The sequence below is a fragment of the Ptychodera flava genome, chromosome 15 (genome assembly GCF_041260155.1).
Source record: "Ptychodera flava strain L36383 chromosome 15, AS_Pfla_20210202, whole genome shotgun sequence".
NCBI classification, from domain to species: Eukaryota; Metazoa; Hemichordata; class Enteropneusta; family Ptychoderidae; genus Ptychodera; species Ptychodera flava.
Genome location: NC_091942.1, coordinates 11,063,020 through 11,079,212, shown reverse-complemented (window position 1 = coordinate 11,079,212; position 16,193 = coordinate 11,063,020). Strand labels below are relative to the sequence as shown.

At 37.2% G+C, this 16,193-nt stretch overlaps 1 protein-coding gene across 2 annotated transcripts in view; it reads right to left on the bottom strand.

The window, feature by feature from the left end:
• The window catches only part of LOC139151146 (coiled-coil domain-containing protein 154-like), a 65,408-nt gene that overhangs the window by 48,201 nt on the left and 1,014 nt on the right, over nt 1–16,193 (bottom strand). The gene's annotated exons all lie outside the window — the stretch shown is intronic.

The window sequence follows — 16,193 nt, the reverse complement described above, 5'->3', positions numbered from 1 at the left end:
GATACTAGGCCAGACACATTGACATTATTTTAAGCTTCTCTGTTGGGGGCATCTAATACTTTACTGAATACTGTCTTGAAAGGCTATGATAAAGAAAAGACATTAGGGACAAAAAGCTATTTCAGAGATCCAAATACACACAGTATTTGCAGACTGCAGTACAGTGTAACATTGCTGCGGTACTGTTGGCACATATAGATACAGAAAAAAAAAACACTATTGAAAGCAGTCTGTAATCCCGTTTTTTCAATTCTCAGAAATCTCAGTCGAGCTTTGGTCAAGCTGAACAAACCAATACAGTTCAGGACAGTAAATAAATTTCCCTGCAGGAATGGAGCCATCTGGTAACATCAAGACAATGAGGCTTACACATCCCTATGGCTGAATTTGAAAGCAGCCATAGTTTATTGGTATCTCTACCTCTGTTGGTATGGCAACTGGTGAACACAGATGGGCAGTAAATGTCAACGCCCTTTATGGGGATCATTGAAAAATATTCAAAGAACATAAACTATAAAATTTTACAGACAGATGATGCACAAAGTCACCTTTGCTATTTTCCATGGATCATTTCGCATATTCCATGACATTCCAAATGTATGAAATATCATGTACATAATGCGAATTTAACTGTTTGATACAACCGTTAAATGTCACAATTTGTCAAACGGTGAAAGAGAAGCAAGGGACAAGAACTTTTGTTTTATACAAAGTAATTTTTTACATGCAAGCATTCTTTCCATATCAGGTCTAAAAGGTTCTTGTTTCTCATTTTATCCTCTATTCTCTTTTATTTATACGGTAATATTATTGAAGTGGCTTATTCTTGTCAAATTAGACATATTCATGACTCTTCTACTGAACTTGTAAATGTGCTCCACTGATCTTGATACATGTACCGTGCATGCATAAATAATAATATATCACAACACATTGTAAATATTACATAGTGATTATTAAAAATGTATTTAAATCAGAAATTTAATATAAAGTGGACAAAACCTAAAAGTTAGGTTCACAAAAAGTTGTTAGTGTAAAACGACATCCTTTTATTATGAGATTTAGAAGTATGACCGAGTTACATGTTTGTATAGCAATACAACTTGTAGAGTACACGTAAAAGAACAGAAAACTAAAAACATTGACAGGGCATCAGTGAGCACATACATGTTCGTGCTACATTTGTGTAAATCTTACTGAGAAGCAGAGAATGACTCAGTGAAAGTGTTGTCGAGGAAAGAATAAGAGACTACTTGAACAGAGAATGGTAAGAAAAATAACACCCCACACTTCAAAAAATATGAATCAAATTGAGAAAGTAATTCTAAATATGGACTCTGACATTGTTAGTCTTAATGCTACACATCTTTAACGATATGATACTAATGATATTACTGTATAATGTAACTGTTGGCATGTTTGTCACGGAAAATATGGTGACAAAAAGAAAATTTTTCCATCAGATGGGGTACGTCTTTTGATCAAAAACGATTCATTCAAATGTTATGACATTTCTATCTGTGACTGTGCATTCAATGGTATATTGTATAGGTGTAAAATTTGTCCACATGTCTTTTTACGAGACATGAATTTATTGTGCTTTCTTGTTATCTTTCTCCAGAAAACCTGAGGGTAAAGATTCTGTTCGGTTCTTTATCTTCAGTCCTTTGATTTGTCAAATGTATTTAAATAATCATTTGTAATGATTTCAATACACATAAAGGGGAAGCTGACAATTTTTATCAATGAGATCGATCTATAACTGAAACAGCATATATTGATACATTTAGACACAAACATGGTGAATTTCCGTTAGAATTTCTGAAAGATTCTAAACTGGCTATTCTAAATGATACAATCTGCCCTCTCAATGATAATTTCACTTCCATGCCTTGCAGGGGAAAAGAAGTCGTTGACAATATTATTTTCCCTCACGATTGCACAGATCTACGTCAGGACTATTTTCATTTCCAGCCTGTTTCCATTTAATTGGTATGTATAACTTGTATTGATACATGGGAGACTGTGTCTTACAAGATCAATCTTTGTTTGTAACATTTACTGTTTATGAAGTACATTCCTATTTTAATGATAGGAAACCTGGTATAGAGCCAGTATCCGAGAAAAAGAGAAAGTGTAATGTTTAATGCAGCCCTATAATTTTAACTCATAAAGAAGAAATGCTATGTTGAAAGTGCTTAATTGGAGGTGGACAATATTTCTGATTAATTTTGAGGTTTTTTCCACTGAAATGGATTCTCAATTCCTGCATTTTGATACATCTACTTGTTTTCAGCTTTCAGAAGTTCACAAAACCTTCAGGAACCCTGAGCTTACAGCGCTCTGGAAAAATATGAGATCAAACGAAAAATTCTTCCTTCACCGTGAAAGTTACAATTCATAGAGAATACAAGCAAAGCTAGACTCTCTCACAGCACCTCGCTTGCTATGCACTCGTGTGGCCTGGCTCAGTGAACTGGTGAAGCAAGCACCAGCTCACTCAACTAGGCTACACCAGTCACAGTGTGTAGCCAGCAAGGGGCTGTGAGAGAGTCTGAAGCAACAAGTATTTTCATTAGTGCTAAGCACACTTTTGATTGTAGACAGATAAAAAGAGCTACTGTAGCTTATCAAAGGAAGCCTATGGATGAAATTGACAATCTGAATAAAGATTAAGCCCGCTGAGTTTTGCCAGGGAATTATGTAAATAAATTGGGTCCTTGAAAACATCCCCATGGCGTGGAGATATATTGATAATAATGGCTCTGTAATTTATCACACTGATGCAATTCTAGATGTGGAAATCTGAATTTGAGAACCTTAATAATCTACTGGACGGGGATCTTTCAATTGACAATGCTTTCCTTCAACAAGTTATAAGTAGTGAAATGCTACTAGAAGACAAATATGCTGAATCTCAAAGCTATAATGTTTTCTGAACCGTGATATCCCTGTACATGTTTCCTGTTTGAGTGTATTGCCAAGTATTTAGCAATCATTTTCATTAATTTGACACTTTTTACCACCAGCAATGTTTTTAAACCACAAGTAGGACTCTCTCCATATTTACTGCTCACAGAGCATGCTTCACGTCTGACAGTCCTGTCTGTTATTTCTGAATCTGTTGCCATGGCAATGACCTCACACAGTCAAAGGTCAGCCAAAGTTGTTTACAGACAGGGTTTGGTTATACTCGTTTTCAGATGTGTGTATAATGTACCAAGTCTGGCTATTGAACTGCACATGAAAACTTTTCTCAAATGACAGCATAAGATGTCAACAAAAATACTATCGTTTTACGTAGTTCACAAATACATGTAGGAAAAGTTTGACTAGGGGAGCTCCATAATGAGAGAGATGATTTTTGGATTCTCTCCATATGCATCTCCCTTTGTAGAGAATTTTTCGATTTGTAAACAATGAAAAAGAATGAAGTTTAATTTATTTACGTTACTATTCTGGTCAGTCTTGAATCTGAAGAATTTGTCAATAAAATGATTATTCTTGTCACAAAATGCATTCATGATATTTGATCCAATAAGAGCTGCAGAGCTCTGTCAACCACTTTGAAGCAATTAGTCTGGATAACTGCGCATGCAAACAGAGACAGTCGGTCTCATCTCACCGATAAAACTGAATGCATTACTCTCACTCCTGGTTTATAGTGTTTGCAGACTGCCGACAGGTGCGCTTTTCACACACACAATACTAGTTTCAACTTCACTGTATACAATCATGGCGTCCAAATCTGATTAAAAGCCTTGGAACCCATAGGGCAACTTGAGGACAAATCCCAAGATACCAGCAGTAATCCAAGCCGATGGCGTATTCAATGTTTAATTCACTGATAAATGGTTGAAAGAACTTCAAAGATAAATACACTTGCACAATGTACGGGATTCTACAATGTATGAGGACTGAATAATTCCAGTATGAATCATGGAATATGTACCAGGCGCCAAATGTAAAATAATTATTTTACACATTAGAAGAACATATTCATACGAAAAGGGTGTATTTGCATGCATTTATCAATAAAAAACTACTATAGCATAAGTATAAATAAATCAATACAGACATAAGTAAATACATATATGAGTGAAAAAACATACATATATGTGAACCAATTCACACAAGACCTATGAAGACAGACATATACATACATACGTGCATACGTACGTGCATACATACATACATACATACATACATACATACATACATACATACATTCATACATACATACATACATACATACATACATACATACATACATACATACATACATACATACACAAGCCCATATGCACTCATGCACGCACGCACGCACATACATACATACATACATACATAGCCCATATGCACTCATGCACGCACGCACGCACATACACACAAACCCACACACTCATATACATACATACATACATACATACATACATACATACATACATACATACATACATACATACATACATACATACATATACATACATACATACATATATACATACATACATATACACACATACAGGATCGAAAAGTTTACATGAGGGGAACGAAGTACGCATGCGTATATCCACTCGCACACACACACACTGCTACACGGAAAAGTTTACATGAGGGGGAACGAAATACGCATGCGTATATCCACTCGCACACACACACACTGCTACACGGAAAAGTTTACATGAGGGGGAACGAAATACGCATGCGTATATCTACTCGCACACACACACACTGATCCACGCCGCCCTGGAAGATATCCTATAATGCATTGCTGTAAGCCCAACGCCTAAACCGGAAATAGGCTCATTTGGCGTCAAGACACCAAGGCGAGCGGACCGGCCTCGCTCATCCAATCTTGCCGCATATGGCAAGCAATTGCGATAATGACGAATGCTTTATTTCCAAAAATCAGTAAATGACATGCTTTATCCATCCGTACTTCAGTGAGACACGTTCCCCAGTCAGTAAATGACAATGGGGCCGGGGTACCCCAGGCCTCCCACAAGTATCAGAGTGTTCACAGCCCCGTGGATAGCTGTGATATCGCAGCGGTACTCGTGGCGAACGCGATCGAGTCATTGGGGTCATCGCCACAGGGACTGTGGCGATGACCCCAAACCAATGACCCGAGCGCGTTCGCGCCACAAGTACCGCTGCGATATCACAGCTACCCCGTGGATTGTTGTAGCGAAGCCAGCAGTTTTTCTCACAGAAACAAGTTGCATAATGTACTCAGTAAAACGTTGTCAGGTACATGTAACATGAAAACTGACTGAGGTCGAAGTGACTAAGGCACCGGGATTGATTTGACCACAAACAACGACAAGAGGGTGTGAATTACTTGGGTCGAAACGGACAGGGGTCGAGGTGACCTGCTGCCCCGGTCCTTAACTGCAGGCCTGACGGCCTGGCTATGTTTACATAAGGCGTCCACATTTTAGAAAATCACTAAAAGTAGGCAGAAAGAAAGCCCCCATTACGTGAAAACGCTAGGGGTCGATAGGGGTCGGATGACAGTTTGACACATTTCGTACCATTAAGAGTCGAATGATACTACATTGACCGGGTTGACCGTATGACTTTCATCAAAAAACGTCCGGGGAAAAGTGAATACATTTGATGTTGACCAAACTTTACAAAGCATCAATTTTTCGATCAAAAAATTCACGCGTAGAACTAATGAAAATTCGTAAAAAAATACCACTGCCTTGTACATCAGGCACTAAAATGTCGTAGGCGTGAAAATGAGTTTATTAGAAAATACACAGTGGCTCTTAATATTAGTTTGAAAATTCCAGTTCTCCGTACTCCGTTGCTGTCTAGTTCCAGTGGGCATACTTGGCATTCCAGACATTCATTCCCTGCTGAGTGGAGCTACGTACGATCCTGAGTAAAGTAAGCAGAGGGTAGAGTTGACTTTTCAGATCCTCAGATTCAGATCCTCAGATCCTCAGATTCAGATCCTCAGATCTCAGACCTCAGATCCTATAACTTCAGACGCAGATTCATAATTAAAATTTCACAATTTTCAAAGTTTAATGTAATATACTGATAAATAAAATATAATTTAGATTTGAAAAGGCTTTAGAAATGATTTTATTTCTATCTTGAATCTTGAACTTAAAAATTTCGATCTCAGAATCAGAACGTCATCTGTCGAAGACAGGGTGCGCAATGATTCCACTTGTTATATCATCACGTGAACGTTCCCTCATAGAGATAAACACACCCATGCGCGATCGAACGATCAAGACCGCGACGATCATGTAAATGCTGGCTATCGACAGTCCGTATTTTACCATCGTTCGTAATATTTATGGCGAGGGAATATAACTGATCCATGTTGGAGGCCAGTGACCTCGGGCTTAATCAGAATTCAGGGTCGGAAGAAGCAAGTTAGCTAATCTGTAATTGTAGACCCGTGTTCGTTGAAACTTGTTGAGCGAAAACGTTTATGTAGACCTTTTTTGTTTTCATAACTGCCTTGTACATGTCATATTCAAATTATTATTTTAAATATTGCAATCATACTGTTAATACGGGTATTGTAAAAGGCTTGTAAATTCGAATCTGCATCTGAAGTTATAGGATCTGAAGTCTGAGATCTGAGGATCTGAATCTGAAGATCTGAGGATCTGAATCTGAGGATCTGAAAAGTCAACTCTACCGTAAGCAGAGAGTTTAGAGAGCAGAGAGTTTAGCAGTAAAGCTGTTGCTTTAGTTCCAGTAAGCTGTTGCTGTAGTTACTGTTGAATGCTGTATTTAACCATTAAAGAATATAAGCCGAATGGCAGAGAGCTGTAATACACGACTCCCAGTGTTTTATTGGCCTGGGTTGGGCCGTTAACCCCAGCAGAACTTCGCCGGCATGGCAGGTATCATTAAGTCAGAAACCCTTACGGGGCCTCTAAGCAGTGAAGTATTACTCAGGCCGGCTACCACTTTACCACTGTGTAAAGCCCTGTACGAACCCGACTCACGACACAAAGGCAAGAAAGAGAAAAAGTGTCGCACATCTTTGTCATCGTCACTAGCCTTCGACGCCGCGAGGTACGTAGAGTCCGAGTTAGGAGTGAGCTCCCCGTGTGGCACTTCCGGGCCTGCAGATCGTCGCGTCAGTGTGTGTATCTCAGAGAGAGTAGCAATGTGTGTGTTGTGTTTGTTGTGTGTGTGTGTGTGTGTGTGTGTGTAAGTATGTGTGTGCGAGTGGATATACGCATGCGTACTTCGTTCCCCCTCATGTAAACTTTTCAGAGCAGTGTGTGTGTGTGCGAGTAGATATACGCATGCGTATTTCGTTCCCCCTCATGTAAACTTTTCCGAGTAGCAGTGTGTGTGTGTGTGTGTGTGTGTGAGTGTGTGTGTGCGACTGGATATACGCATGCGTACTTCGTTCCCCTCATGTAAACTTTCGATCCTGTATGTGTGTATATGTATGTATGTATGTATGTATGTATGTATGTATGTATGTATGTATGTATGTATGTGCGTGCGTGCGTGCGTGAGTGCATGCAGCATGTATGTATGTATGTATGTATGTATGTATGTATGTATGTATGTATGTATGCATGCATGTATGCATGCATGTATGTATGTATGTATGTATGTATGTATGTATGTATGTATGCACGTACGTAGGCACGTATGCACGTACGTATGCACGTATGTATGTGCGTGCGTGAGTGCATGTTATGTATGTATGTATGTATGTATGTATGTATGTATGTATGTATGTATGTATGTATGTATGTATGCACGTACGTATGTATGTATGTATGCACGTACGTATGCACGTATGTATGTATGTGTCTGTCTTCATGTCTTGTGTGAATTGGTTCACATATATGTATGTTTTTTCACTCATATATGTATTTACTTATGTCTGTATTGATTTATTTATACTTATGCTATAGTAGTTTATTTTTATTGATAATGCATGCAAATACACCCTTTTCGTATGAATATGTTCTTCTAATGTGTAAAATAATTATTTTACATTTGGCGCCTGGTAAATATGCTTGCTTTCTTACACCTCTTACTTGAAAGAAATCATCTTTAGAGTTCTTTGAACCCCATTTTTGTGATAGACTGGCTCCCTTTGATATGGTAAACAATAGGGTCATAACAAAGTTATGAGTTAAAAGGGTTGAATTTTTGCAAAAAAAAGACATACTGTCTGCTCAATTAACTGTTTTTCCCTTTCTATGTTTAGGCCAAAAAAAAGTAATAGGTTGGTTTCTGGTCATTGACATGTGGCAAAAATGATGCGGCGATGCGATTTTTTTTTCAATTTTTTTTCAATTTTTGGTGGAATTTGATACATTTTTCCCTTTTTTCCATAGGGCAAATGAAAAACAGGAAGAAAAAAGAGTTGACGCGCACACTTTGAAATGATGCGCCAATCAATTTTTCTTTTTGGCCTTACTTACATGTATAACCAATTTACCATTTATTTTTTTGAATTGTTTGTTTTTTTAATATTAGGTCATGGATGAATTTTTTCCAAGTGTATTCACAGCACAACTTATAATAATCTATTGAGAGTGCAAAGAGTGAAAGACTGGCCCCCAAGGAAAACAGACAGCAAACTAACCAATAACCTGCAAAGACAAACATTCACCAGTATAGAATTTCAACCTCCCCTGAGTTTTTACTTGTCCTGATCCAATCTTTACGAATTGCAGAGACGGCAAATACATGTACATCTTTATTGAATTGAGCTTACCGTTGGCCTGTCAATCATACTTCATTTGTATAGAAGTACTGCATGAAATTTTAGCAGAAATATTAAAAGAGCTTTTTTGAACACTCTAGATTTGGATATAAAGGACTGCAGACAGCGAGAAACAATTCTGAAAGAATGGTTTCATGCAAGTAATGATAGAGTTACAGCAATTTTCTAAAGTTTGATTAGAGGTAAAAGCTTAACGTCCTTGAGCATTTATGTTTTGGCCATTAATATAATCTACTCACTCAAATATATTCCATGTGAAGTCGGAGTAATAATGTGTCAGTTTTGATAGCGTACTCTTATGCTCCATCAATGTCATTATCATCAGTTACAACATTGAACATCTGCTTGTAGAAATTACATTATACCACGGTAAATGTCGCCAATCACCCAAGCATGTCAGTTTCAAGTTTATGAGGTACACTTGTGAAAGCATTTATAGTAATACATTGATCATGTTTCTTAGACATTCCAGTGCTACTGTATCATATGTATGGCAATTCGTAATGATGAACTACCTACACGTACTGCAATAGATGGGTCATGTAACCATGAACAACCAACTGCAATAGATGGGTCACGTTTCCATGAACCACTGTAACAGATGGGTCATGTGTAACCATGAACCACCCACTGCAATAGATGTCATGTAACCATGAACCACCCACTGCAACAGATAGGTCATGTAACCATGAACCACTGTAGCAGATGGATCATGTAACCAAGAACTACCAAATGCAACAGATGGGTCATGTAACCATAAACTATCCACTGCAATAGATCAATATTCATTGAATCTGTTGTGGAGAGGATAGAGTGTGTGTGTGCAGCTGTAAATATCTGAAACCATGGCAATTCAGCCTCCATAAGCTCAGAACCCAGATTCAAGACTTGAAAAGCACTTTGTGCATGAGTAAATTGAGTTCTATTCCTCAGTGAATTTCACAGAAAGGTCAGTGGATTCAATGATTCTAAAATCTAACTTATAAAACTCACAACAGAGTTACATTTACTGGTACACCCTTTCACCATAACAATATGACTGTTTTAGTTTGTTTTATATTTTTTTTTAATATTTCAGTTTTATGCATGAAATACTGCATATCATTATACAATGTGAATTAAAACATTAAATGCATATCAATAACGTTTGACGTCTGCATGGCATAGACAATGAAGACAATGTTTGAAGACATCATATCAAGTCCTCTGAGACACAGCTTGTTGTCAATTGCAAAATGTCGAGGAATTCAAGACTCCCCTAATCATACATGTAACGGCATATGATCGATATGTATGACAATTTTTGCAAACAAGAACTATTTGTTAATTAGGGCAGTCAAACACCTGTGGAGAAGTGAAAAGAGCCATGATGACTTGTAAAGCTCAATTAACTGTAACTTTTGATGTATTTGCTAGTGTTCTGTTTGTAAAAGAGTTTTTGTTCTACTCTTGCAATTATGTTAAAAAATGGCTGTGTTCAACACGTACACACAGTTTGTACACCTGTTATATTCAATGGTGCTGTCAACATCCGAATTTAGAAGATCAAACTTAACTTGTCAACAATATGCTGATGCTGTTCACATTGTTTAACGTTTGCAAGACTAATTGGCATTTCAATATACTTTAAAAAAAGAAAAGACAATGGGATTGTTCTCTAGTAAAAATAAAAGATATTCATTGTGATGTACATGTATAATCAAAAGTTACAGCCATTGTCACTTTAAAAAGCAACAGTGTCCAATACAGCAATTGCACTTTTTTTGCTCTGTGTATTATTATCAACATACTTGGCTCCATAAAATTGTGCACTAGTATTAATTATACCGGTATCTGTCATAAAGCAAACAATATCTATCATTATACTTTCTCCCATATCCATGGCAAATCAAATTCTGTATAAATGTCAGGGTTGGCAAATTATGCACAAATTGCTTAGAAATACAAGTGTAAGGAAAGACTGGAACTTGGTTTTGAACTACAATAGAAATTCAACACATTTGCCATATACTAGATCTCCAATTTGCAGTGTCAACTCTACAGTATTTGATAATCAAATGATATCATTAACCCTGTCACTGGTATGGTTGTTTTACATCACATGATGATGGTAGAAACTGACCTGTATCCACAGGGAAACAAGCTATAGGAGTAAATTCATTCTTTTCAAACTGTGTATTGTTGTACAGCCATTTACGGTAAGTGGGATACAGTCACAGGATTTGTTTCTGGTCTTTGTGTGTGTCAACAATAAATAAAATACCCTCTGAAAACCAAATCATGGTGGACATATTGCTACACATGTATGATGAAAGTGATTTTGGCGACACCAGCCACTTCAATGTACAGTACATGAGTCGAACATGCCAAGGTTTGCAATTTGCTGCCGACATTCTACCGGTATAAGTTCATAGGCTTGTATATCCAGCAACTACTGTTTCTAGAAATTTCATTATGTTGCTTGGTTTATCCATTGTGTATATATATCAGATGTGAAGGTATGTTGTGTTTACTGCTTTTCAATTACATTTTCGACTTTTTGAATCAATGTTAAAACTTGACAAAAGTGTTTTTTTTAAGATGACCCCATTTAAACAAGTTAGAATTGGCATGTTTAGGTTATGGACTTGGAAACAGCCTGATATTAACTATATAACCTGGACATTTGCATCCACCAACATGCAAGTGTCAGAGGCATTCAAAGCAAGCATTTCATTCTTTGGGAGAAATCTATTCCAAGAGAAGCACAAAGATATTGACATTTCGAACCTTCATCTTAAAAAGACTTTTATTTATCATCACGGGCACAAAAGATGAGTAACATAGACTAATACTGAAAGTTTACCAAGTGTTTTACTTTTCAGTACAAAAGCATCATTCTGTACTGTTCATTATATAAAGCTCCGTCATCTGACCAGCTATTGACAAATCCTAGATTGTCATTCTTGTACATGTACCTTGATTGTATTGAAATACCATTTCACACAAAGTTGTTTTGAGTTTCAACATCATCATTTACCAAATCAATGCCTGTTGTTATGCTGCATAAACATCACTTTCAGGTATACTACCTGTTTGATGAACAGCAGTGTTACATGCATTGAGCAATGTAAGGCACATCATTTGTCAATCTCTGTAACGCAATATTATTTTTGTGGCAATACTCAAAGACTAAATTAGGCCATGGTCCTTCCTGTGTGGAAGGCTTGTGGTTTTAGCCCAATGTGATATGAACAACTTGACAATGGCACTCAATAACATAGGGTGTAGTAAAAAAGTGAAGTAAAAATCATTGTTACTGTATCTGGGTATTAAGGGGCCTTCAAATATTCATTTTGTTAAAATGCAATAAATGGAAGCTGTTATGGCTCAACAAATTTCACCAATTTGAACTGATGGGACATATGAAGTTGGCAGGATACAGGTTACCGGTTATCAAAATTTCACCCCTTCAACTTTTCTTATGGCAATAAAGTGTCGTGGCGAAGGTCATTGTATTTTGTGGGCACAGTATTTCTTTTATGTGCATGTTAAATTAGCAATGAGCCAAGCTTTAGATACATTTTCTGCCCCAATGACTTGTTTTACCCATCTCTCGCTGGACAATAGCTTCCTATTGATTTTTAACGAGGACAACAATAGTGAGCAGCTTACTCATACCAACTGGCGGAACACAAGTAGAGTCACACTGATTTACACTGGGTTCAGGTACATGTGTATTAATGGCAAAACTAACTCCCCAGACATGATAACATTTATATTAATGGCAAAACTAACTCCCCAGACATGATAACATTTACACATCCTAGTTTTTTTGTCTGTATTGGTATTACTCATAATCCAAGAACCACACAGCTGTGATAGCATTTTATATTGCGATGATAATCCTCAGTAGCCATGATTTAAACGCTTAATATTTTGATCTGATATGACTGGAGGGGGTGATATAAGACCATCAACAAACCTGCAACTGGTACTGACACGTCACTTGTTGGTTTCTTGGGGACTGCCCTTCAAGTTCAAGAGAATGGCGTTTCATAAACACTATTTCCTACTTGAGATAATACTTGAAAGGTAACTTTCTAAATTAACGATATCTCCAAGCGCTACCAAAATTGTAGCAAGACACGAGGACAACTTATAAGTTAGCTTTATATGGAGAGCTATTAAAGGTACTCATTTGCGACAGTGGAGGCACAAGAACAAGGCAACTCACTTGCAGGCAGCAACCGAAACAATTAACTCTCAAAGTATCATTTCGTGGAGGATTATCAGAATAGCATTCCTAGAGTAATAATACTGGAAAAACTGACGGTTTTGACAAAAAGATGGTAAAGTGTATAAATAAAATATCATTGGTGGAATGTGGTAACACGTTAACAATACTATATCGTGTACATATATGTACAGTATATACATGTACATGTATGCTGACATTCAACTAACAAGACACTACCAAGACATTACCGGGCAAACCTTCCGGTTTGTTTTGATGATTGACTCAGTCACTACTCGTTCCGACGTTTGAACTTGATACACACAACATTTCGCAAACCATGCACCGATATCAAAGTCTTTCGGTCACCGACACCAGTAACGCGGTACCGTACGAAAATGCGCGTGCGGGTATATTTCTGAAGACCGTGAAAAGTAATTCAGATATGGGGTCAATGAAAACGTCAATATTGAATCTTGCTAGCGAAAACGAGCCCTGCCACTCCTTGACGTGTTCTGCTGGGAGTGGGGGCTGCGATGTGAAGAACTGAAATATCGCACAGGATAGTATTACACATGCACTATGCCGATGCGCACGGAATTTCGAACGGCGCGAATTTGAACGCCAATTTTCGATCTTTACAGAAATAATTTCCATAGACTTGTCCAAAGCCCATTTAGCATCTATCCATCGGAAGATGTCTAGGTATTCCTCAAGTTTACCTACTTTTAACGGGTTTTTCCAACTGTAACCGGCGATCGCCTTGAAGTCAGCGCCATCTTGAAGTTTAGCTGCATGACCCATGACGTCATGCAAGTCTCGCACGTTCCCGTTCTAGTTTATTTGCATTCAGACGTAAACAGACAACACGTGCGCTCGACCATCGTCTTTCACACTTCGCATTGTCGGCAACGTTGTGCGTATTTTCGCAAAAAAACCCCGGAAATGTAAATATTGTAAATAAAAGGAAGTAAAAGAAAAGAAATTGGGAATGAGTTGTGTTTTTGCACTTTTATATTTCATTTTTTTTAATTTGGAAGGGGAGGGGCTTGACATGCATATTATGAAAGAGTCTTTTGTTTTATAAATAAACATAATTGTATAAAAATAGTTGTATAAAAATAATTGTATAATGCAGGCGCACATTACAACATCTTAAGTCGTTAATCCTCCTAAAATATTTGGTTTCTCAAACATTACCGTACCAAGACCCACTGCAATTGCTTACCGCCAACACAGGAGTACAGAAGACGCAGTTCTCTGTCTTCTACATACCCTCACACAACACCTTGATACTTCCAATGCATCTGTTCGAATTTTATTTGTGGACTTCTCAAATGCATTTAATACTATTTCACCAAACTTATTAATCAGAAAATTGAAAAACATGTCAGTAAACAGGCAGTTAATTTATTGGGTTGCAGATTTTTTGGTTGGGAGACCACAGTTTGTCAAGGTAAATTCAATACGATCGCATGTGCGATTGACAAATACCGGCTCGCCTCAAGGCTCGGTTATATCACCGTCATTATTTACCATATTTACATCTGATTGTTCCACCATACATGCGGACAGTAATGATAAGCTTTACAAATTTACTGACGACAAGTCTTTAATTGGCCTCATTACAGCAGATCAGGACACAATCTATAAGCAAGAAGTGGACAGACTGGTTACATGGTGTGATGATAATAACTTAAGCTTGTTTTTGAATGTAAAGAAAACAAAAGAAATGATAATTGATTTCAGGAAAAACAAAATCAGTCCACCTCCGTTAAAAATCAAAGGTGAGGAGGTTGGAAGGGTAAATAGTTATAGATATCTTGGGATCCTTCTTACAAACATGGTTTCTTGGGATAATAATAATAATAATAATAATAATAATAATAATAATAATTTTATTGTCATATATATACGCTATTGCACATACAATGAAATACATCTTGGTTTTGCGAAAATAAAAGGACAGACAGTGAGATAAAAAAACAGGGAATAAAAGAGCAATACACAAAATAAAACAAACAGAATTAAAAATAAACATGTTAGAATAAAAGCGCCGACTTCAGAAGTACAAGTGTAGGAACTATGAGAGACGAGATGTGTGAGCTCTCACAGTACTCGATTTACATTCATTTAACATGCGAATTGCTGTAGGGTAAAAACTGTTTAGGGACCGATTAGAACTTGACTTGAGTGAACGGTAACGTTCACCAGAACGCATAAGTTGAAACAAATTGTGTGCAGGGTGGTACTGATCATTGACAATGGAGACAGACTTTTTGAGAACACGGTCCTCGTAAAGACTGTCTAGCGATGGAAGATTACAATCAATAATTTTACTGGCGGTACTGACGATCCGGTTGAGTCGTTTCCGTTCATGGATGACCATGTGTGAATATGTTAAACCGTAAATGTCAGCAAAGATTGTATTTTCCGCGTAAGTTGCATAGATTTGGTGTATCCGGGAACATTTTGCATATGATTTACAGATCAACGGTTGAGTCAATCATCTGTTATTGTATTTCTTGCTGGGGCGGCAGTATTTCCTCTTCTAATAAAGTTCAGATAAATCGTATCATCAAAGCTGCTAGGAATATTCTAGGCGTACAATTGTATAGTTTTGATGACTTGTATATGAAATCAGTGAAAAACAAATCTACAACTATATTGTCTGACAAAACGCATCAACTGAATAGTAATTTCACTAAAATGAGGTCTGCAGCTGGTACCAGATACTATTCAGTAAAGGTGCCGCACAAACAGGTTTAGAAATACTTTTGTACCCTCAGCAGTGAGAATTCTAAACCAATTTTCTAACACGTGAAAAAAACCAAAACAAAACAAACTCATTAATGGCTACTGTTAGAATTATTTTAAATTGTACTGTTGATGATCGACAAGTGCTTTGTCTGTTATTTGGAACTGTGCTTTTTAATCTGTGTGATCTCTTTGTATTTTATCTATTGTGGAATATTCTTTTAGACTGTGTACACCACAACACATTTCAATTTTTTTATATTGGATTAATAAAGGATATAATAATAATAAGTGGTCCTTCATTTGAAATTTAGTAAGGAGTTAGGGTGTTGGTTCAGTTCAAGTTCAGAAACATTATGGAGGCCAAATGTATGAACTATGGAGAAGCCTTTGAGGAGAGAGCAAAAGGTTACAGACGAGTCCCCATTGGAAGGCAGATTCATAAAACAGAAATGTGAAAGATGTAAAGGAAAATAAGGGCAA